General features: G+C 39.2%; 2 protein-coding genes and 2 long non-coding RNA genes across 5 annotated transcripts in view; 1 reads left to right on the top strand and 3 right to left on the bottom strand.

Moving 5' to 3' along the window:
- The window catches only part of LOC127956356 (deleted in malignant brain tumors 1 protein-like), a 33,532-nt gene extending 17,542 nt beyond the window's left edge, over positions 1–15,990 (bottom strand). The window contains exon 1 of the mRNA XM_052554213.1: positions 15,949–15,990. The gene's annotated coding sequence lies outside the window, so the exon portion shown is untranslated. The remainder of the gene's footprint in view (positions 1–15,948) is intronic.
- LOC127956567 (uncharacterized) overlaps positions 1–25,081 on the bottom strand; it is a 355,838-nt gene that overhangs the window by 302,935 nt on the left and 27,822 nt on the right. The gene's annotated exons all lie outside the window — the stretch shown is intronic.
- On the top strand, positions 6,677–8,895 carry LOC127956372 (uncharacterized). Of its 2 annotated transcripts, XR_008153541.1 has the most exons (4): positions 6,677–6,770; positions 7,046–7,104; positions 7,193–7,258; positions 7,902–8,895. It is a non-coding gene; the product is annotated as an uncharacterized LOC127956372 (long non-coding RNA). The 2 variants fall into 2 exon arrangements; XR_008153540.1 differs by having other exon boundaries at positions 6,722–7,104.
- On the bottom strand, positions 20,130–23,890 carry LOC127956379 (uncharacterized). The gene is made up of 3 exons (XR_008153548.1): positions 23,714–23,890; positions 23,304–23,366; positions 20,130–23,129 (listed from the first exon to the last, which is right to left on the bottom strand). It is a non-coding gene; the product is annotated as an uncharacterized LOC127956379 (long non-coding RNA).

Below are 25,081 nucleotides of genomic sequence, written 5' to 3'. Positions count from 1 at the left end.
TGTCAGTAATGATGAACTCCTCCTCCACACACATCAAGACCTCAGTGAGGGGAGGCACACACACACGCACACACACACTCACAGACTCACACATGTTTTTGATTTACAGGAGACAGGAAACTCTTCAGTTTATTTACAGCATCAAAGTCAAACACCTGCTTAGACGAGATAAAAGCAATGATAACAAACTGAAAATGTCCCAAAATTAGTGTATACATATATCATATCAGAAACTCTACTCTGTAAAATTATAAAATGGCTTTATTTTGAGTAAATAAAGGCTTACATTTGTATAAGGCTTAATAGACTATGAGGAAAATTTAGTGAAACCTTAACATCTGTCAAAATAATTCCTGTAACCAATGTAAAATTTATTTAATTCCATAATTATTATTTTTTTTTAGGTGGCCTGCAAAAATTATAATTCTCATTCAATGATGATCACGTTCTTCACCTATTGACCAGCAGAGAGAGTCAGTGTGCATTTCTGCTAAACCACCTTGTATTCTAACAAAGCAAAAATAATTTAATCTCCGTGTATTTTTGCATGAGAAAAAATCTGGTTTTAATAATTTAATATGACATCACATAACTTAAATAAAATTTCAAATAATCTCTCCACTAAACATTACATAGAAAACAAAACTAAACTAACTGTGTTTGGTTTACAAGTCATGACTGTCTCTATACATGCTGTTCTTGTCCAGAATATTTTACAACGTTACTTTTGCATGTCTAGTCAAAGTTCAGTCTACATGAGACTAGATGCAATTTTAAACCTACACTGAGAAAAAAGTCCAAACACAATGCTTGCCACACTTACTGTACATAAGTGATTTTTCTTGACTGCGCACGTCTCAGGTTACGAATGTAACCATGGTTCCCTGAGAGGGAACGAGACACTGCGTCCTCTGAAGGGACACTATGGGGAACACCTCGTCGTGACCCGTGTCTGAAGCATACTTTGAAAAACGCCAACGTGTTGTTGCTCTGACGTCGCTACCGGCGCGACTATAAATACGCGCCCGTAGGACCCGTCACTTATCTTCTTCGTGAAGCTTACGTCCGAAGCATGGCAGGAAGCTAGAGGACGCAGTGTCTCGTTCCCTCTCAGGGAACCATGGTTACATTCGTAACCTGAGACGTTCCCTGTCAAGGGAACTTCGAACTGCGTCCTCTGAAGAGACACTATGGGGAACAGTATACCCACGCCGCCATGCTGAGGGGAGTGCAGGCCAGAACCATGGCAAACACTAAGTACCAACTCTACCATTTCACCGGGAGTCGCCCCTGGGACGGTTTGACGGCTGTCCATGACATTATCCCTTATGGCCAAAGGCCTACGCTACATACCCAACTTACCTGAAGGGCCTCGGCCCGGGGTAGAGCTGAAGGCTTGGAATCACGAAAGATTCCTTTAAAGGGATACGGCTAAGAACCTAGCACTGTTTATTACCAAGTCTTGCCTGTCACAAAGGAGGGGCTCTCGTGGCACTCTGATAGAGCAGCTCGTAGATGGAATGGCCCGGGAGCAGAGCAATTGGAGGACGGAACGTACAGATGAAGCCTCGGCCACGCCTGTACCATGGCGTCCAGCCTCAATGGAGCTGGATGAGTCAGAGGAAGCCAGAGGGGATAGTGCGACGCTCTCTTGAGCCGCAAAACCGATCCAGCCAGGTCTGGCCAACCTCTCTAACTCTGCTTCAACACCTTGGTGCGAAGGCGCCATTCCCCGAGCCTCAGCCCCTGCCTCAGCAGGATGTCTGCTCTCACAGTGCGTCTCAAAACAGTATGTAGTACTGGAGCGCTCTGATGAAAAAACCCGAGAATTCAGTCTCCCCTGAGAGGAGGACTCCGAGCTCCGAGCAGCATGCTCATAGGCGACCCTTTTTGAAAAGGGGAGCGCTGCTAAACTACCGCGAGAATTGCCCACACAGCCCCCCCATGTTGAGGGGCGGTGCTTGAGGTGTATAACAAATACACACTGGTTAGATGAAGCCCAAGGAACCCCGGGGCTAATCATCTTAAGAAAGGGAACGAAGCGCAGTGCGTAACCCTTACCGTACAGGATTTTAGAAAGTGCGCAGAGCCTTGCGTGCACACTTACCACTTACGTGGATTTGAGACAGTGTGCAAAGTGTTCACGTGCACACTGACCACCATGTGGTTTTGAGAAAGTACACAGGCTTAGCGTGTGTACAGAAAAGTTACCTGACAACCACTGTATGTGGGAGCTAAATCTCCAGGGAGGCCTGGTGAGGCCTACTACCTGGCAACCACAGTATGTGGGAGCTCACCATCAGAGAGGCCTGGTTAAGCCTACTATCTGATAACCACAATATGTGGAAGTCCACACAGCCCCTCATGTTGAGGGAAGTGATGCTTGAGGTGTATAACAAATACACACTGGTTGGATGAAGCCCAAGGAACCCCGGGGCTAATCATCTTAAGAAAGGGAACGAAGCGCAGCGCGTAACCCTTACCGTACAGGATTTTAGAAAGTGCGCAGAGCCTTGCGTGCACACTTACCACTTACGTGGATTTGAGACAGTGCGCAAAGTGTTCACGTGCACACTGACCACCATGTGGTTTTGAGAAAGTACACAGGCTTAGCGTGTGTACAGAAAAGTTACCTGACAACCACTGTATGTGGGAGCTCACCTTCAGAGAGACCTGTAAAGCCTACTATCTGATAACCACAATATGTGGGAGTTCACCTACAGAGAGGCCTAGAGAGGACTACTGCCTGTTACCAGATAACCACCTCAGTGGAAGGTAATATGGAACTCGACTCCAGGGAGGCCTGGTGAGGCTACTACCTGACAACCACAAACCGTGGGAGCTCGTTTTTTTTAGTGGAAACGCACAGCATGTGGGAGCTAAATTTCCAGGGAGGCCTGGTGAGGCCTACTACCTGACAACCACAGTATGTGGGAGCTCGCTTTCAGAGAGACCTGGTGAAGCCTACTATCTGAAAAACCACAATATGCGGGAGTCCACACAGCCCCTCATGTTGAGGGAAGTGATGCTTGGGGTGTATAACAAATACACACTGGTTGAATGAAGCCCAAGGAACCTCGGGGCTAATCATCTTAAGAAAGGGAACGAAGCAGAGCGCGTAACCCTTACCGTACAGGATTTTAGAAAGTGCGCAGAGCCTTGCGTGCACACTTACCACTTACGTGGATTTGAGACAGTGCGCAAAGTGTTCACGTGCACACTGACCACAATGTGGTTTTGAGACAGTACACAGGCTTAGCGTGTGTACAGAAAGGTTCCTAAGCATCGCAGAGGCGCTGGAACGCATGGGAGAGGTGAGCTCCAACCCTCAAGCGAGGGGAGCATCACCTGAGACAGTACATACAGAAGGACTCCGTAGCTACCACCTCCCCGGATGCGCCAAGCGGCCAGGCGGCCCCTCAGGGTGACCTGGCCGGATATCCATGAAATTCCCTGCAGTGCTGTGCCAGTTCCGACGATCAGCCAGGCTCCTCGGGAGGGGTGTGGGACGAGCAACCGCAGAGCGCTTGCTTCCCGCACGCGGAACTCGCTCCGCGGTGGGTGTCGCGCCCTGGGGGGGGCGAACCCACGCGGCGCCGCCGCCTGCCGAAAGCCTGTGATCGTGGCCAGAGCACAAGGCTGGAACTGAGCACTGTAAAGGAAACTCACAGAGTTTGTAGTAGACATATAACCACCAGCAACATAACACCCATAAGCAGAAAGGGTTACATACTCACCCACCCTAATGGACTGGAGTCCCGCTTTATGGGGCGCCCCCTTTTGGTCCGGACCGTCAGTAAGGTGGTCACTATGAAAATAGGACCAACCAAAAACATAACAGGTCCAGGATAGGAGACTGTTATGTGAGAAACTTTCCACCTAACCCCGATCAGGTGGAGCGCTGGTGGCTACAGGGGAATTAGGCAGGGGAGAAATAAAACAGAAGTTAAAAACATCCAAAAGGAAGTGACGAACTCCTAGGTATCGCTCCGATCCGGACGAGAACGCTGCCTCATCTGAATCACATCCCTCAGACCCTGCTTACCTCTTCGTGACCCGCGATTCCTCTTGCCCCTGCCCTCAGGCGGGGGAGGAGCGCGAGCCGCGACACTAGCCTTCTGCGCCCGTCTTCGATCCTCAGATCGAGATGGGCCAGGACCCCTTTGTTGTTCGGGCTCTGCTGATGCGTATGATTTACCATTTAAGCGGGATGTATCCTGGAAGGGCTTAGATGGCAAAGAGGGAGAATTTAGAGAGGATGTTCCCCCACTGAGAGATAGCTCTTTTAGCCGGCATCTCTTCTACAGGGGGCATCCTCTCATAGCCGTTCTCGTGCATGCCATCGATATCAGCATAACTCGAATGCTGAAACCGATGGATGCGAGAGAAAAACGGCCTCTTCCATTCCTTTTTGACTTCTGCATGTAAGTCAGACAAGAATGGGAGGCTCACCTGGGCTGGTGGGCTATGGTCAGATAAATAACGCTCATCGAGGCTACCTCGCGACGTTACCTTTCTGGCACGCTTCCATGGCAAGTTTATTTTTATTTTTATTTATTTATTTATTTATTTTATTTATTTATTTTTTTGCCACGGCGTGATCCATAACCTCTAACAGCTCCCCATACGCAGAGCAGGAGATATGAGCGGCTCAGCCTCAGCTTCTTCGCCACTCTCAAATATCTCCTGCTCTTTCTGGGTAGAACCCAGCAGAGCACTAACTTCAGTGTCAGAATGGGTTAATGACAATCATCTTCCTCCCGAAGTTCGCTCTCGTTTGCCGCCGGAGAGTGTGAGAGGAAAAGTCCCTCTCTACACTCCTCAGCGAGATCCACCTGTGATCCCCACGAGCTCATTCTCCTCCGTGCCTCGGCAACGGCGGGTCCTGAGCCGCGAGATCCAGATGACAAACGAGAGCGGAGCTTTTTCACAGAAAAACGCTCGCAGTGCGCGCAGATTGCCCCCTCAAGGACATCGCGCGCGTGCTCTTCGCCCAAACAAGAGACGCAAAGACTGTGTGTGTCATCAGGTGTCAAATAACGCTGACATGGATGCACACACTGTTTAAACGTCTTGCTAGTGGATGCCATGATATTATAAAAGATCGCTCTTACTGTTCTGGTCGTTTCTCAGATGCACGCTTCAAACAAAACAGTCAATGAAGACGAAGAAGATAAGTGACGGGTCCTACGGGCGCGTATTTATAGTCGCGCCGGTAGCGACGTCAGAGGCTGTCGCCGGCCAACACGTTGGCGTTTTTCAAAGTATGCTTCAGACACGGGTCATGACGAGGTGTTCCCCATAGTGTCCCTTCAGAGGACGCAGTTCGAAGTTCCCTTGACAGGGAACTATATTTCTAAGAAATTTCTTCTTTGATTTATGATTGCTGATACACTTAATTTATTAACATTTAGGCTAAGCATGTTATGGTATACTCTCCGCTCGTCCTCACATGTATAAAATGCAGTAAAACATGGTTTTACTAGCCTACAGTAATGTAGTAGCTAGTAACTAAAAAAAAACAGAAGATCACTGTGAAATCGTTATATTTTATCATGCAGAATGTAATTCATGATTCATTCCAAGGCTTCATTTATTTGATCCAAAATACAGCAAAAACACTAATATTGTGTAATATTTTTACAATTTTAAATAACTGTTTTCTATTTGAATATATTTTAAAATGTAATTTATTTTTGTGATCAAAGCTGAATTTTGATACCACAGTATCAAATTTTTTGCCAGGTAGGCGGATATATGTTGGCAGTGTTGAGTACTCGAGACTCGGACTCGGTCTTGGACTCGGTCTCGAGACCGTATTTTAATGGTCTCGGTCTTGTCATGGACTCGTGTGCATTTTGACTCGGTATTGACTCGGACTCGAACATATTAGGAATCGGACTTATGCCCGAGTCCACTCGAGTCCCAATCAAAATATTTCATGATTATTACTGTATGTTAATGTTTATTTAAATTGATGTATGATTGACACATCCAATGACTGGTGATTTTCTTTTGACGTGAGACGTTAGGCCAGCGACACACTGGATGTGTGGCGCAAGCGTCTCAGCTGCGTGGCGTGTCTGTTTTTAATTCGGCTCCCATGTTAACAGGTTAGATCTTGCAGACTGCCTGCGTGAGACGCGCTTAAAACCCGTGCATGCTAGAAATAGAACCGACGCCTATTTTTCACGCGACACGCGTGCATGTTGGAAGCGTTTCAAGGCAAAATATACTAGAAAAATATTTTTATATGTCATTTTGAACACAAATACATATTAATTCATGACATTTTGATATTTGAAAGTCTATAGGTTGACATAAATTCAGATATAAATGTAATTTTAAAAATAAATTAATAATGATCGATTTGCAAATATTGCACCTGTCAAACATACTCTATTTTGCCGTCAATACTGTTGACGGTGTCTTATCAGTAGGTGTGTAAAAAAATAAAAAAATAAATTTGATATTGTTGTCATGAAGACAAGAGCCTGGTTTTTTGGCGGCCTCTCTCTATGTCACCTACAGCCGCAGCAGCGCGCCAAGCGCCGCGTGCAGGCACGCTTCGAGTAACCCCAGAGTGCAGTCTGGACGATGGGGCGGGGCGACACTTCGAGGCGGAGCGACACGTGTCGCCCCGCCCATATTTGTTTTCACCGCCTTTGACATTTTCCTCCGAGCCAGTAGGGGGCAGTTTGCGTTGAAACAAACAGAACAGTGGCAACTACAGCAGCAGAGTAATAACGCTATTCCGTTGATTGCTTGAGGTGAGTAAAAGTGGTTGTGTAAATATCTTATAATATGAAATGCGATGTTCGATCATTTATTTATCCATGGTACGTTCAATTTGAATAATTATTGTTAATAATTGTTATAAATTGCTAATTTTATTGTTCTTTGTGGATTGTAACAGTACACTCTGTACATGGCTTTAGTTCATAGGTTCGATTTTACAGAGGTATGGCATCACATTTGTCAAGTTATTTGAACAGACATGCATGATTTTTGTGTGTATACTATTATTATTATTATTATTATTCAGGATGACATGATCAGGAGGTGGTGGTGTTCTGTTCTCCTGGACAGCTTCACTCCGCAAATGTATGTAGCTGTTTGAATGTTGCTACATGAAACATTACTCTGTACTATATCTAGCAATATACCTACCTCTTGACATTTGTTCTTTTAGAGCTCAACCACTGAGGGGAGGAACTTCACCATTCACCATGTCTTCAGGCAGAGTCCAGCAAAGCAGGTTATTTGTGCACATACATTCATTAAGAACTAATAATTACATGTGTGTACATGCAGAGGTATTTTAGTTATTACAGCTACATAGTTGTTCAGATGTGAAATTGGTATTATGTACAAGTACTATATTGGTCAGCACTGTGGATTATTTAATATATAGCTATCAGTTAACATCAGCATCAAAGACATTTAAAAACATTTCAGCTTAATTCATTTTCAGACAGCAGCGAGTTTTTTAAATAACTTCTGTTTGCGATCTAATGTGGATTTTGTTCACCATATAAGACAGAAATATTTATATTCAATGTAAAAGATCTTCATGTGGATCATGCATACAAATATATACAAATATATCACTGGATTATTACAATTAATGGCAAAATGAATGTGTGGAAATGTAAACTAATATATCCTACTGACACACAACAGCAAAAGATATAAATAATTGGCTTAAAACTGTTTTTTTTTTCAATGTGAAAATACTAACATGCCTAATACTTCTGCACAGTACTGTATATATTAACATTTTATTAGTGTTATTATAAAAGAGTTTTAAAGCAAGGTTGTCTGTATTCAGTGTTTATATAATGTTTAATAACTTTTATATACATGTATAAATAAACCTATGTATGTTTTTGATTCAACAGCTTCCACTGGAAATCCTCAGGGAAGTTATTTTGTTGGCGGGTGACTCTGCATATTTGACACTTTCTCTGGTTTGCAGATGGTTTAGGGATGTGCTCCGAAGTTTTTCGGAAAGCGGCACAGTTTGCCTGGCTAGACAGTAAGATTTCCCCGTTTAATGCTCATTCTCCAATTGAATTTTGTAGTAGAAGGCTGTTAAACTTTTTTTGTATTATTATTATTATCTTTCATGTATTTTGTCTTTACACTATAAGTTGTGGCCAACTGGAAGAATTGTCCTCCTGTCTCCTGACCGGAACAAGTTCAGACGGATATACAGCATCAGGGAATGCTTGCAGTGCAGAGCCCTTTTCAAGTTTAACCCACCAGGTTACAGGGAAGAGACCGGCGTGGTGATCTTCTGGGCTTTTGTTTACACAGGATTTTGTTCCAAGGACTGTTTTTTTTTTTTTTTTTTTTTTTTTCGGCATGAAACACATTTGTGTGTTAAGTTTATTGAAGGGAAATAGAGAATGGACTGAGATCAACTGGTTTTGATGCATTAATTGATGTCATTTAAAGTTCAACTTTGCAGTGTATAATGTTTTAATAAAAAAGCTATGGAAAACACGTGCATGACAACAGGTTTCAGTCATTTACATCAGTCTATCATTCTTTAAGGTTTCTCATATTTGATGATAACATCATTTGCTATGCATTGCTCATAATGGATTCTTAATTTAGTTGTGACAGGATTGTGAGGATTAATGAGGTTTTCAGTAGTGCAGTTCAGAAAACAAATAACAGAAAGTAACAAGTGTTTTTGGGCAAGTTCTTTAGAACCTGTATAGTTCCTTCCTTGCAAAAAGTAACCATGGATTTATTGTAGTAAAAATATTTGTTGGCATATTAATTACTGTGAGCTGTAATTATAAAAACACCATAGTTTTACTATAGTTACTGTAGCAGAACCATGGTAAATTTTCGTAGGGGCCAAGGGAATGTTCAGAATATTATTGGTGAGGTTCAGAGACTGGTGACAATTTGTTACACACACGACGCACATATATATATATATATATATATATATATATATATATATACACTCACACACACACATATATATATATATATATATATATATATATGTATGTATATATATAATTTGAATATATAAATCAAGGTACTCCATGACTATCTACATAACCATACTTCGCATAATATTGCCGTGTCATTTTCAAACCAGCGAGTAATGCCGAGGTAGCGTCTACACTACAGCCATTGAGGGAGTAGACCATTTATTTCTATTCTGTTCGTCGTAATCCAAAACACTTTGTATTTATACGGGATGTTGTGGAAATGCAACAATAAATGCAAAAACACAACATTCATATTCACTTTTTAATTTATATTAAAAGTTTATTCATCTGAGTGTCTACTTCCGCATTCCAATCCTGCTAATAGCGTCATAATTCTCTATACCAATAAGCTGTAAAATCGTCACTCATCTGTACACCAATAAGCTCATCTTAATCATAAACCAATAACCGCTGAGGTGGGCGGGGCGACACGTGTCGCTCCGCCCCAACGTGTCGCCCCGCCCCATCGTCCAGACTGCACTCTGGGATACTTGCACGCTTCTGGTGTGTAAAGACACAGAAAACGCGAAGCAGCCACCACGCTTCTAGCACGCAGCAGAGACGCCACGCAGCCAGTGTGTCACCGGCCTTAAGTTACCCTCCTGCCATCCGCCTGTAGTGATCCCGCTTTCCAGAAAGCCACATTGCTACATTATTTCTCTCAACTGTGATATTTTTACAAAGTAGGACAAAATGGTCACAGAAAAAAAACAAATATTGTTTAATTAAATTATATAATGAATACAGACACAGACTGACTGTCTCAACACTAAACATCTCCCCCTCAAAAACAATGTCTGACAGAATGCATTGAACTTATATTGCATTTGATCCAGCTTTCTTCCCCTGGCACATACACACTTTTGGATGAAATTTTCCTGGACAGTCACTCGGCTCTTGTGTGTATGCCCTCCATAACTAAAAAAACTTCGACTAGTGTGTATTTTACCCTGCATTAAAATGCACCATCCAGGGAAATTAGCATTAGATTATCCGTTGCTGTTACAGAAAGTGATAAAATGGTAACTGTTGTCAGTCCCCGCTTCCTCTGCACCAGTAGAGAGAGTTTTTAGTCTGGGTGGATTGATCATGAGACCACATGGTGCTTGGTTGGGTAGCAGGATGGTCTCCTCACTTATATTTTTGAAAAGTAATTATGCCCATCTGTAATCTTCACAACATCTAAAGTGCACATAATCCAATACATTGTAAGGATATTAGCAGTCATTAGTTAAGCTTCAAGGTTAAAGTTATGTAAAAGCTGTTACAGTTGAACATTTACAGGTATAGTGGTACAGTAATGTTACTTGTACTAGAAGTGTTATGTAGAATTACAATATAGAGTCGTACAGTAATATTATGTGTACTAGAAAGGTTATATGGTTGTGTATAATGGTACAACGATGTTATGTGAAAATGAGCACTTAATATTGACAACACTTCATAATACTAATAAAATTACCTTTAAACCACATACTATGTGGCCCTTTTAACCTTTATTGTTTCCACCAAACATTTGACATACTCTTGAAGATTTCTTTAGGTCTTGTCTCAGACCCAATCTCTCTGAACTCGGTCTTGACTCGGACTCGACCCTTTCTGAACTCGGTCTTGACTCGGACTCGACCCTTTCTGAACTCGGTCTTGACTCGGACTCGACCCTCTCTGGACTCGATCTGGACTCGGACTCGAATGAGCCGGTCTCGACTACAACACTGTATGTTGGATATGTTAGAGTAACGGTATGGCTATAGAGGTCGGGATCGTTGCGTCACGTCGCAATGCATTGTGGGAATCGCGGTACAGAAGTAGATGTACTGTATAGTAGGCATTAGGTAACGTTGGTCATTTGGTCATTAATTTTGATTATTTTTTGGAAAATGGTTCAGTATTGCTGTATTGTGAACTGCTGTAATCGGTTTCATGATCGACAGGGCAAACGCCTCGTGAATCATATTAGTTTTCAACATTTTCCTACTTGGAAAAAAAACACAAGGTGTCTGAAATCACCAAGAGGCGTCAGATGGCTTGGGTCGCCACTGTACGGAGGGAAACCATCACCTTCGATAATATTATAATACATAGTTATGGTGAGACATGTTGTGTATGGTCTCTCTCTCTCTCACACATACACACACACAAACACATTACGTTTTCTCTAGTTTTTGGCCAGTAAGGGAGTCAGTTTAGTGTCTGTATTTTTTGTTTAAACATTTTCTTTTGACCCAATCCTGAACTTAATTTGCTTTTTGATATTTTTGTGCTGACTGTATTTAACAAATTTGAACAACTTGTTTAAAAAAAAAAAAAAAACTGGAACGAACTTCAAAATAGGAAGTTAAGCGTCTTGTTTTGGTGAATGGTGGGTTGTGTCTGAGGTGAATGTTCGTCAATATTATACCGGATTACAGAACTACCGGAGGAAAACAGTGGATTTTTGCAAGTATGATAGGTGAGTAATTACTCCTGAAGTGTAACAAACCCGCATAGACAAGCTTCATAGCTCGCAGAATCTGATAAGTGTGTGTGTGTGTGTGTGTCACCACTGATGCTTGGTTAATGTTAACATTTCCTTAGTGAAAAAGATTGTTTTCTCCACGTTTAATTTGCAGATCCATTTATGATCTGCAGGTGAGCCTCCAGTGACTTTTTAAAAAGTGAAAGTGACATTTTTAAATTGATCGGAGGTGTAAGCGCTCACTCCACAGACCCGGTAGGATAAATTATCAGGGAAACTGAGGCTTGGTAAACTTTCATGTGTTCATAGGGATCGATTCCGCCTACAACCTCTTTTTTTTTAAGTAGCGTTGTTTGGCTTCATTATTAAGTTTGTCCGTATAGGTATAGGCAACTTTTTTTGTCACGTTCTATAACTTTTTCTGGAGACTGGCTATTATCTTATTACAAACCTGCTTTGCGATGCCTCTAAAATGGCCGCCGTTACCCACAATGCACCATTCCATGACGTCTACGCCCGAGCTCTATAGTTTCTTATAATCTGGAATTGAGTTGGAATTGAGTATCAACTGCAACTGTGGAGAGATCTTTTTCAAAAATGAGGTTAATTACATTTTAAATTACATTTTAAAATATATTCAAATAGAAAACAGTTATTTAAAATTGTAAAAATATTACACAATATTAGTGTTTTTGCTGTATTTTGGATCAAATAAATGAAGCCTTGGAATGAATCATGAATTACATTCTGCATGATAAAATATAACGATTTCACAGTGATCTTCTGTTTTTTTTTTTTTTTAGTTACTAGCTACTACATTACTGTAGGCTAGTAAAACCATTTTTTACTGCATTTTATACATGTGAGGACGAGCGGAGAGTATACCATAACATGCTAACATAAGTGTATCAGCAATCATAAATCAAAGAAGACATTTCTTAGAAATATAGTTATCTAGGTGACGAGGATCACTCGTCGCTTTGTTTAAGTTCCAGTACGAAACAGCGCGGGGGCGCACCTGTTATGATTTTCCGATGGTAAAAACAAATTATTTGTTGTTGTATTACTTATCAATATATAGTTTTTGACCAGCGAATGTGTGCAAATGTGAATTTTTTTTTGTCCGTCATTAAAACGGCGACGGCGCCTGCCGCTTCCGGCATCACATTACATTTTCATCTACAGGTTACAAACTAGTTTTTGTAGCTATATAGATGGAGCGCTCAGTTTTTCCTGTGCTAAAATGCATTTGGCCAAAATCGCATTTTATAAAAGATGAAATGCTACTGTATGCACAGGGTATTTAAGTGTTGGCTATGAGGAGGCGGAGTTATCAGCTTACTGACAGCTTGAGGATCGAATAAGATTTACACAAGCTCGTTTTAAGAACTTTCATTTGATAAATATTTGTAAAACAGACAGACAGACGTAAAGGGTGACCTATAGCATTGATAAAAAAAATAATAATAATAACACCAAAAAAAGGGCATGTGCTCTGCACAGGTTGAGCCCTACCTGTGCACGTGCCTGATTTTTGTTTTAATCACATAATTTATTTATTTTCCTTTTATTACATGTAGCTATTTATTTATCTGTATATTCATTTATTTATTTTTAATTTCTGCAGGATTGGTCCTCCATAGTTGTTCAAAGTTACATAAAGTAATTAAAAAAAAGGCCTATAAGAAAACATTTTTATCCATCCAAAGTCCATTAACTTATTGTCTTTTCCCTGTAATATTTGTATATTATTATTATTATGTATTTTATTTGTTTTCCCTTCATTTCGATTTATTTACGTTACGTTCTGAACAGTTTTGTAAATAATACCCCATTGTAAATGCCTGACATATGCTCTATGATTTACGGGAATTTGTAATGGAAGTGCAGTTTAAAGTCAAATCTTAACATATAGGCGATTTCATTTCATTTTGGATAATCAATAAACTATAATTATACATTTTAGTTGATGAATTAATAATTCCCTTTGTTTCATTTGTAAATGAAAAACACAACACGTCATTTATCATCACATACAAATACATAAATACAATCATAAATTCAAAACTTTATTGGTATAACTGTCAGGCGTTTACAGTATTTGCAAAATATATGGTAGCATAATAATGCTATAGCATAATTATACAGAAAGTTAATTACTGTAGGTAAAACGATACACGAATTGAAAGGGAAATATATAACAATTAATATAAAAAATACATGTATGGCTATAGCCCTAAACAGTTAATGTAATAATATTATTATATTACATTAGACTACATTACTTAGTCATTTAACAGAAGCTTTTATCCAAAGCGACTTACAAATGGACAATGGAAGCAATCAAAATCAACAAAATAGCAATGATATATGTGCTATAACAGTCTCAGTTATCTTAACACAGTACACATAGTAAAAAAAAAAAATGTAAAGATAGAATGGAAAAGCAAGCTGGAGGCTTTTTTTTCTTTCTTTTTTTTTCTTTTGTTAATATTATAATAAATAAGAAAGCAAATATATAGGCTAGAATACAAATATATTAGAGAAGCTACTGTTACTTTTTTATATATTACAGTTATCATATAATTAAAAAAAATTTACTATGTGTACTGTGTTAAGATAACTGAGACTGTTATAGCACATATATCATTGCTATTTTGTTGATTTTGATTGCTTCCATTGTCCATTTGTAAGTCGCTTTGGATAAAAGCACTATTAACTTGTATTAATTTAATAATGTTATAAAATGAATTGGACACAAACAGAGGTATATTCAGACAGGATTTGTAAATAAACATTGGTTTCTATTCCAGAGATATTCATCTGATATTATATCAAATACATTTGTAGCTGTAGATGTGTGTTTAATACAGTAATGTGTAATTCATCCAGCAGATGGCAGCAGAACACTTCTTATTGTAAAGAAGAGCAGACAAGAGTCTAGTCCTTGTGTCTCCACATGAGGGAGCTTCTTACTAATGAATATTTTTTTCCTGGACAGAAACTTAATTTCTTTGTTTACAGATGCATTATAGCTACAAATCTGTTTTTTTTTTTTTTCATGTAGCACATAATTTTACTCTTTGTCTGCTTTATAACATAAGACACAACGCGACAGAATGAAATAAATACTCTAGCAGTGATATTTCTTGTATTTTTGGTTCTCATGACATTCTCTTGGTATGTTGAGATCTCGATACAGAATTAACAAAATTTAAATTACATTAATTTTTAAATAACTAATAATTAATTTCTCAATAACTTTTAATGGGCCTTAATTTTTAAAGAATTGTATAACATTTAATCTGTTAAATAATTTTTTTTTTAGTACAATCCGATTTAAAAAAACATTTAGTGAAGTTTAGAAGAACAATTCACACAGTACACAATGCACACAGTATATAATATATGCACAGTATATATTATAAACACTTTTAAAATACATGAACAAATGTAAAGGACAACACACTTCAGCTGAAATGAAAGTCAATTATTTTACATGTGCTTAGTATATTAATCAATACATCAAAATTACTCTTTAAAGAATGACAAAAACATAGTGATTCAAAATGTAAGTTTAAGTACAACTTAAATGCTCAATATTACAAAGCACATTTTTAATTGTACTTAAAGTGCGTTAAGAAACATAAAGTGAGTACTCTGTCTAGATATAGTTAAAGGCCGTGTTGCAAGGTTAATTTTTTAACGAATTTGTGCAATTTGCTTGTTGGTAATACACATTTAAACTGTTATCCATTGTATTTTATGTTGTTGGGTATCACAAAACGGAATATAATACGAAAAAGTAGGTACTATCTTGCAGCGGTCTCCTTTCCCCCACAATGCATTGCATCACGTCACGTTGGGGAGAGAATTTACCAAAGCCGCCTTGAGAGCATTGAGAGTGACTAGAGAGACGAGTAGTAGACGAGAGTATTCAGATAGCGCAGATTATAGATAAATAGATAAATACATTGATATATACATATAGATAGACTACATATATAGATAGATAGACAGACAGATAGATAGAGAGATATCGACCAACAGCTACCCAAACGCACTCGCTTCCCTACAGCACAAGCTTTTCAGCGCAGTTTCAATGGGACAGCGCCTCCCACACAAGCACCTGTCAAACACAGCGACACACACGCGGCTACGTTTGCAACAACATTTTCACCGGAGGAAGAGATAAACGCTTAGAAACGTGCCTTCTATTTCTAGATGACAAAGACAAAATTTACCAGTTCTACGACACTATGACAAAGGTTACCGATACTTATCTGAACTAACGTCATGATCACTGCCACTAGATATAAAGAAAACAATGATTTTTTTTCAATCGGTGCTACTTAATATATATATATATATATGTTTGTATGTGTGTGTGTGTGTGTGTGTCGTTATTGTGCACTGCTGCTCGTAAACTAGCTCCAGTGCTCATTGCTGCGATGCTAAATGATAGCAACTCACCAGGACACTTCACCAACTCCACTCATTCTCCTCGGGCCATGCATTACAGGCTTTGATGGACATCAGTTCTTGGCAATTCCTCATTTGCCCTCTCACGTCTGGCTCGATCGAAATTACACGGCTGCGGCCCATCATACATGTTGGCTCTTGCCACCTCTTCCTCATCCCAGTCAGTCGCTATAGTTCTCAGGCACGTGCACAGGTAGGGCTCAACCTGTGCAGAGCACATGCCCTTTTTGCCCTTACACTCCGAAGTGCCCTTTTTTTTTTTTTTTTCTTTTTTTTTTTTATCAATGCTATTGGTCACCCTTTACGTCTGTCTGTCTGTTTTACAAATATTTAGCAAATGAAAGTTCTTAAAACGAGTTTGTGTAAATCTTATTCGATCCTCAAGCTGTCAGTAAGCTGATAACTCCGCCCCATCTATATTCATTAAATCAACTGAAGTTCCACAGCAGCCGCACGGTAGACACCAGCTGAGCTGAACAAAGTTTTGCGAAGGGTAAATAAATATCTTGTTGTTTGAATAAGTACTACTAAACACTATGTCTATGTCTGACTGACTCACTGACTGAGACATGTGGGACGTCGCCTGAGAGAGAGGGCTAGCATTTGCCATCTAGTCATAGCCAACACTTAAATAGCCTGTGCATACAGTTGCATTTCATCTTTTATAAAATGCTATTTTGGCCAAATGCATTTTACCACAGGAAAAACTGAGCGCTCCGTCTATATAGCTACAAAAACTAGTTTGGAACCTGTAACGTTAGATGAAAATGTAATGTGATGCCGGCAGCGGCAGGCGCCGTCGCCGTTTTAATGACGGACAAAAAATAAATAAATCACATTTGCTGGCCAAAAACAATATATTGATAATTTGTTTTTACCATCGGGAAATCATAACAGGTGCGCAGCCGCGCTGTTTCGTACTGGAACTTACACAAAGCGACGAGTGATCCTCGTCACCTACATAACTATATTTCTAAGAAATTTCTTCTATGATTTATGATTGCTGATACACTTAATTTATTAACATTTAGGCTAATCATGTGATGGTATACTCTCCGCTCGTCCTCACATGTATAAAATGTTGTAAAAAATGGTTTTACTACAGTAATGTAGTAAGTTAGTAACTAAAAAAAAAAAATTACAGAAGATCACTGTGAAATCTTTATATTTTATCATGCAGAATGTAATTCATGATTCATTCCAAGGGTTCATTTAGTTGATCCAAAATACAGCAAAATCAGTAATATTGTGTAATATTTTTACAATTTTAAATAACTGTTTTCTATTTGAATATTTTAAAATGTGATTTTATTTTTTTGTGATCAAAGCTGAATTTTCAGCATCGTTACTCCAGTTCAGTACTCTTCAGTGTCACGTGATCCTTCAGAAATGCTTTTCACTGCAACTGTACTTTTCACACTATTTTTATTTATTTTTTTTATTGCTGGCTTATTTTAGGGAAAGTGTAGTGAATAAGAGACCTTCAAGAGACCAACATCCCTGGTCCACCACAGTGTCAAATTTTTGCCAGGTACATGGCTCACAGAAGGTTGCTGTTGTAATTAGGGTTAAAGAAGCCCTTAAAACCCTGTTTATCTATATTATCTAATTATCTAATATTATTATTATGGTTGTTATTAATCGGGAATAAATCTAAAGCTTTTGAGACTATTATTTTGTGTTATTGAATTTGTCATGAAGATGTGACCATTTCTTCCTTTTATGCAGGCTTACTAAATAATCTTGATATAAAAAAGGGAGGGGGGTGCCCTTTTTCAGTTTCAGCACATGCCCCTCAAAAGGTCTGTGCACGGCCCTGATAGTTCTGATGCTGCGCGCGTTCCAGGCAGGTTTTTGAGCTCGTAATCACTATTTCATATCACTACTAATGACTTTGTACCGTTCCAGGCAAGTTACGCCAAACTTTCTGAGCGCAAGGAATTGTAACTAGATTATTTATTTTATTGCAACGTTGCATTGACCTAAAATCGTTTTTTCAACGTGTACCACTTGCATAAACACTGCATCAGCAGGCAGTATTATTCGTAGGGGCTGTCATCCTTGTTTCGCCTGCTGTGTGACCTCAGAACTCGGAGTACATCGATCTAGTACGAGACACGAGTTCACGGGTGGGAAGTCACGGGTTTGATTGCCGTTCCAGTGCACTTTCACGGGCTTAAGGTTGGAAAAACACGGGTTATGGGTTGCCTGGAACGCGGCATCATACTAGACTGAGGCTACCTTTCCTGATATGATAAAATGATATACATATCTTGAGTGATTTAGGTACCCATTAATCGAAAGTGGTGGTTAACCTGCAACATGGCCTTTAAGTGGCCTTTAATTTGACGTATATTATAAGTGCACATTTTAAGCACACTTCTTTCTCCCTTCAAGGGAAGAAGGGATATAAACTTATAAACATACCTGCTTTAACATCTGTCCTTATAGCATCAACTTCTGTTCTCTTGATTACTCCCGGCAAGTATATATCAGCCCACAGTTTCTTCAGTTCATGGTCTTGTGTTGCTGTTATGATGATGTTTTATGTTAATGCTAGTTTTTTTTAGTTCCTGATTTCATTAAAATTCCTTTGTTTCTATTTTATCTGGTTATCTTGGCTATATACAGATACCATTAAACTAATACACATAAAATAAGAATATTTAATGCAGATCTGTAACATTTTAATCTGTACAACCCTTAAAGGAACAGTGTGAAAAAATAAATAAAAAGCAACAATATATTGTAGAAACCAATTATATACCAGCATTGCATCCTCATCACACACTGCTCCACACTGACTGTCATGATGAACCTTCACTCAGCAGCACAGAGATACTGCCACACACCAACCTCACTAAAGTTTCACATCTTTAAAATCTCTACAAAGTCAGCATTATTTCTCTGAATAAGTATGTGTATTTTATTTCCTGATTGAGCAACATCTATTTCATACTCTTGACCATTGTCATTGTCAAGAATGTACAAGTTATGGCATTTTACTGATCTACAGTTTCCATAGGAGTAAAAAAATTTTCTGTTATAATTAATTTAAGCGATGTTTAAATCATTAAGCGCTTCAAATTGCATACTGTTAATGAAATCATTTTTTAAACATTTGCAGTTATCGTAATTTACTAATAAAAACAATATTACAAAAACAGATTTACATAAGAACAGTGAATAACTACACAGTGCATTACATTTGTACTACACAATCACAGATTATATGAGTTAATGTCAAATACAAAGAGTTCCGCTGTTAAATCCTACCCCACTCCTGTGGTGAGTTGTAACACTGGTTGGGGATAGATGTAACAATTAGAGGGAGTCAGGTGAAACAATATCCACTTTCCAGATTATGCAAGAACTTTATTGAAGAACAAAAATGAACAGTTTTACCAACACAAATATTCTGGAACTTTAAATGTAAAGCTTATAACAAATTGCTGTGTTTGTTGCAACTTTAAATGTAACAATATAACACATTTCTCTGTGTTTAAGTGTGTGTGTGTGGTGTATATCTTATAGGACTTTAAACTTAACACTATAAAAAAAATGCTGTGTGTCAGTGTGAGTGTGTGTATAGTGTATATTTCATAAGGGTTGAGTCATGCTCACAGTTGTGACAAATGTAGATGGCTGCCGCTGGGGTGCAGGCTTCATGGGCCCATAACTCACAAGAAACACACTTGACCCACACTTTTGACTTATTTGCAAAGTGATCCATGCACACGATGCAGAAATTCTCATTGTTAGACGAATCGGAACACTCTTGGTCAGTGGACTTGGGCTTTTTGCTTGTTTTCTTATTTTGACCCTTCCCAGACACCAATCTCTTTTTGTGCCCTTTTTTCCGGTGTTTCTAACATTTTTAATGAACTGTTACAACTATCCCCACCTAATTGAAGTTAGTATTAATGTCTAGCATCAAATTAAACTACAGAAAGGGCTTTTTTTATCTACATTACAAAAAATAATCTTGATTAAAAAAATTACTTTCTTCCCTGAAAATTCACGTCACTTCTCCTGTTAGCTCAAAATGGAGATGGGATGGTATGATATGGATAACCACCATAGGTTGTTTCTGATTGGTCTAACTGACAGTGTTACAACTAACGCCATGTTAAAACACTCCCCGGTCTCCCCTACATATGTTGAGATGTCTCATTCAAATATTCACTACTATAATGACTCAGTGTCATTTTTTCAAGCGGGAACAATTGCCAACATGAAACAACCATTTACAGGCGACATCTGCAATTTGAGAATCTATAGTGAGACTTTGTAAAAATTCTGACTTGTTAAGTGACGTTTTCTGATTTATTTTCTGATTGCACAATTTCCTAATATGTGGGAATACTAGAGCAAATCAATATGGCGGTGCAGTGGTTTCACTTTTTGTGACGTCGTGAGCAAGTATTCATGTCATGTGTTTCTGACAATCATAAAGCAGCACTGCAGCACATAAAGTGAACAACATGCTTTTCTGTTCAGTAAATTCATTGTTGTGATCTTTGATTTGTGTTTTTGATGTAAACTTGTATATTTCTGTTATTTGTTTCTGCTTTTTCGGCCAGGTCACTCTTTTAAGAGATTTTTTTAATCCTGGTTAAATAAAGAATCAATGAATCAGTATTAAAAAAAAGAGGTATTATTTATTAAAAAAGAAAGATTATTGCTCATGTCTGCTGTTTGTAAAAGTATTATGTAATTCCACGGTGATCAATTATTGGAAGTTTGGATTATGCACCGTTGTAAATAAACTGCACTTGGGTTCATCTACGCTCCTCTTCAGTAGACTATCCGTTACAGAATACACAACCAGCAAACATGAACCCAGCGGTTGTCCTCCTTGGACTACATCAAGGTAACCGATGCATTGAGGATTATGTTCAGGATTTTTGTGAAATTTCTAACCATGTGGATTTTAATGATGTTGTGCTCAAACCAATTTGTTCCCGGCTACCTGGAGGAAAAATAAACTGGTCTCTGGAACAATACATTGATCATGCTCAGCTGTTGTGCGGATCAGCGTACACGGTGGTTTTTGCGGATAAGGAGACCTGCAATCCTACAGTGCCCACCACACCAGTGCCTCTTCACATCCCAACAGTCATGTCTGGAGTTGTTCACGTCACGCCTGCTACTCAAGGGCCTGCTCACGCCACGTCTGCTTGCTAACATCATGCCTGCTAAGCCAAAGCCTGCTAATGTCATGCCTTCCAAGCCAGAGTCTGCTCACATCATGCCTGCTACTCCAGGACCTGCACACCACAAGCCAGGGTTTGCTCACGTCATGCCCGCTATTCCAGGAACTTCTCCCAACATGTCAGGGTTTGCTCTCATCATGCCTGCTACACCAAGTCCTCTTCACATCACGTCTGCCAAGCCAGAGGCTGCTTACATCACGCTGGTCATGCAAGAGATTCTCCACAACATGCCTGCCATTGAAGAACTTCATGAACTTCAAAATGGCCGCCCTTCTAGAGTCTCCTTATGTCTCAGCTGAACTACCAGAGCCTCGTCTAATCTCAGCTGATCATCCAGGGTCTCATCACGACACGGCCGAGATGGCTGCCATGCCAGAGTCTCGTCAAGTCTTGGTAGTCACTGAGACTGTTCCCGTGGCCTCAGTACTTCTAGTAATGGCAGTCGCCATTTTGAGCTTGTGGGCTGCACACTGCCCTCCAGTGATCTCTCCTGTCCACAAGTCTGCTCCTGAGGCCTCTCCTGACCATGAACTCACTCCAGTGGCCCCAGAGGCAGCTGCATCCACTGCAGAACCTCCAGAAGTGGTGGCACCCACCTTTGTGCTCTCTGCCTGTCCTGTCATGGCCATGGAAGCAGTTCATGAACTTATTGTCCGTCCCATTATGGCCAAGAAGGCCATTCATGAACTCACTTCTTGTCCTGTCACAGCCTCGAAGGCTGCTGATGAACTCACTGCCTGTCCTGTCATGGCCACGGAGGCCACTCAAGAACTCACTGTCTGTCCTGTCACTACCAAGTGGTCTGTCCATGATTTTGCTTCACCATGGCTTCCTACATGTTCGTTTTCTCGGGCCTGGCGCTCCATCCCTCCCCCTGTTTCGCCTCCACTCCACCACCCTCCTGGTATTTCTTGGGGTTTGTTTATTTGGGCTTCAGGAGCCACCCTTAGAGGGGGGGATATGTAATGTGACCTGTATTGTCTGTTATAAGTAGCCATGTTTTTGGCATTGTCCTCTGTTGTGTATTAACGTATGTAACCTGCTGTTGGTGTGTCAAATCTGTTAATGCCACGTCAAGTCTTTGTTTATTGTTTGGATTATGCACCATTGTAAATAAACTGCACTTGGGTTCATCTACGCTCGCCTTCAGTGGACTACTCTTTACAATTAACTATGGATTTAATACATACTATAGATTAACTATGTTATTTGTTCAACTGTGGTAACAAATGGTAATCAAAATGCCAAAAAAAAAAAACGTTAATTTTAGCTTTGTTTGGGTAATTTTGTTAAGGTCTGTACTTGTGTGTTTCTTTATTTGTTTGTGTTGCGAGGATTTGCAGCATGTTTTGTATTTGGTTGTGTTGGAGTATGTGTAGCTCTCAGACTGATGAAGATGTTTTCTTTATTTGCTGGTGCTTTTTCTATTTGCGTGTGTTTCGCACTGAGCTCTCAGCCACCGTAACATTCTAGTGTCCTTTAACAAAATATTAACAGAACCATCAGTGAATGATATTTTGATATTTAATATTATGATATTATTAAGTTGAAGATACTGTAACCCATTAATGATGGGTGGTAGTTGAATAGTGAACAATCTGAACTCAACACAATTATGTTTATACAAAGTAACTAAATGTCAGAAAATGAAAATGTCTCTCAAATTTTTAAGGCTACACAATAAAAAAGATCTGTAAAAGCGTCTGGAAAAAGTCAAGCACCTTTCGAAAAGGTCATGAAAGCAAAGCATTTTTTTTTCTAGACAAAAAAAAAACAAAAATTGCAGTTGTATATTTCAGTACAGAATGTAACAAAACACTGTTAGACTGTAACTGAAATGTATACAGTAAGACTGCTAAAACTTTAAAAGCTTTGAAAGGATTTGATGCAGTGTGTGAGGTTTGAGTTAAACAGCTCCTGTCTGTTTTCCTGGATCCTCCTCCACATCATCATAGTCTGTTATTGAAAAACAAGAGAATGATTCATGTATCAATACATATATTAAAATGCATGATAAAAAAAAAACACTACAACACTAAAACTAGCAGTAAATTTAATTGAACTTTCATAACCACAGAAATTGTTCCTATAAAGTTAAATAAAGACTAAATAAAGGTGTTAATAACTTACCAAACATGTCACTCATATATTCTTTGACATTCTTCACATCATCATACTCCTCCTGAACACCCTCTGATATAAATGTGGCTGTTATTAATTACATGAACAAATAGACATAAATCAGGGGTGACCAATCCTGCTCCTGGAGGGGCCTCAGGGGCCTCAGTCCTGCAGAGTTTAGTTCTGAGCCCAATTAAACACCTGAACCAGCTGATCAAGGTTTTCAGAGTCACTAGAGACTTCCAGACAGGGGTGTTGGGACGAGATGGAGCTAAACTCTGCAGGACACTGACCCTCCAGGAGCAGGTTTGGACACCACTGGACTACATACTTTATTTGGCACAAAAAAAAAAAAAAAAAAAAGTAAAAAAAAAAAAAACCCTGTTCCAATCTAGAAGGGTGTAAATTGAATCCCACACCTGCTTTATCATTGGAGAACCGTCGTATGATGACGACTTCATCATAGTTTTCTGGCAAGTCATCTACAACAAAATAATGAAAAATTAAATGTATCCATCAAATGAACAAATATTGGATATTGAAACTATGCAATAAATATAATATACATACATAGTGTTAAAATGTGTAGAAATAATTCTAAGAACTAAACCTGTAGCATGTCTCAGTCCAGAAGTGATGACATCATCATAGTTCTCTGATGTGATTTGTTGCTTTTCTAAATGAGTTAAAAACAAAGAGAGAACAGACATTAGTCAGGACAGAAGGAAAAGATTGGATAGAAGTACAGGGGGTTCAATGGATCGTACTGTTGTTGATCAACATACTAATTGTTCAACTGACATCACATCTTTCCAAAAACTTTCAGTAATCACAAACTTTGTGAAAATGATGTGATCTAGAACCTTTGTTCAGTACATGCCACTGTTAAGACTGTAAGTCTGTACCTCACATCCTCATTTTCATCTGCATACAATGTGCTATCTACCTTGACTAAAGTCTATAATCAGAAACAGGTTTACTGTTCACAGGCACAGAAGGTTAAAGAAGTGAACCCCATCAGCTGAAGTCACTCACCAGTTGGGCCTTCAGTGCTGGAGAAATCATTATGGTATTCAGGTGTGGCTCTTTCTGCAGAGTTTGCTTTAATAAAAAAATATAAAAAGGAATGAATGTATAAATAAATAAAAACCATATCTAAACTATGTAAAAATATGTTCAGAATGTTTTTAATTATATATGCATTACACAAAATGCAGTACACAGGGTTTAGTAGTGGATGACATTAATATATTTAAGTCCTCCAACCTGAAAGAAGCTCATCAGCATCTTCATACCCAGAATGCTGTTCTCCAGAAAAGACACTTCCTGTTATGAAGTAACCATTAGACAGATGTTCACAATCACAAATCTGCCAAACCTCCACTTCCTTTGAATCACTCAACACTAATACTATGATTCCAAATAACACTCAAGGTCCCACAAATAAATCAGTGTGATTTTTTCCACTCATCCCTCTGTATGAAGTGATTATCCTGTTGATGACTACAAATCTAATATTATGACAGTTACTCACCCCTCTGAGTGAAGAGACTGTGTCTGTTAGTGGATCTGTGCTGAATCTCCTCATAAACGGCCTCAGTCTTCATCTTGTGTCTCCTCTTAGAGAGAGCTGTGAGTGTAGACAGACAAACCTGCTGTCAGTTCACAACACATGACTGATCACACACTGAATAAGACACAATATGACAGTCTCTGGATCTCTCCTACCTCTCCTCATCACTCTGTTCTGCTGAATCAGTATAAGCAGTGGCACTAAGAGCAGTAAG

This window comes from Carassius gibelio, chromosome B4, assembly GCF_023724105.1.
Source record: "Carassius gibelio isolate Cgi1373 ecotype wild population from Czech Republic chromosome B4, carGib1.2-hapl.c, whole genome shotgun sequence".
NCBI classification, from domain to species: Eukaryota; Metazoa; Chordata; class Actinopteri; order Cypriniformes; family Cyprinidae; genus Carassius; species Carassius gibelio.
Note: the sequence above shows the minus strand (reverse complement) of the source record. Positions and strands in the feature narration are given on the sequence as shown.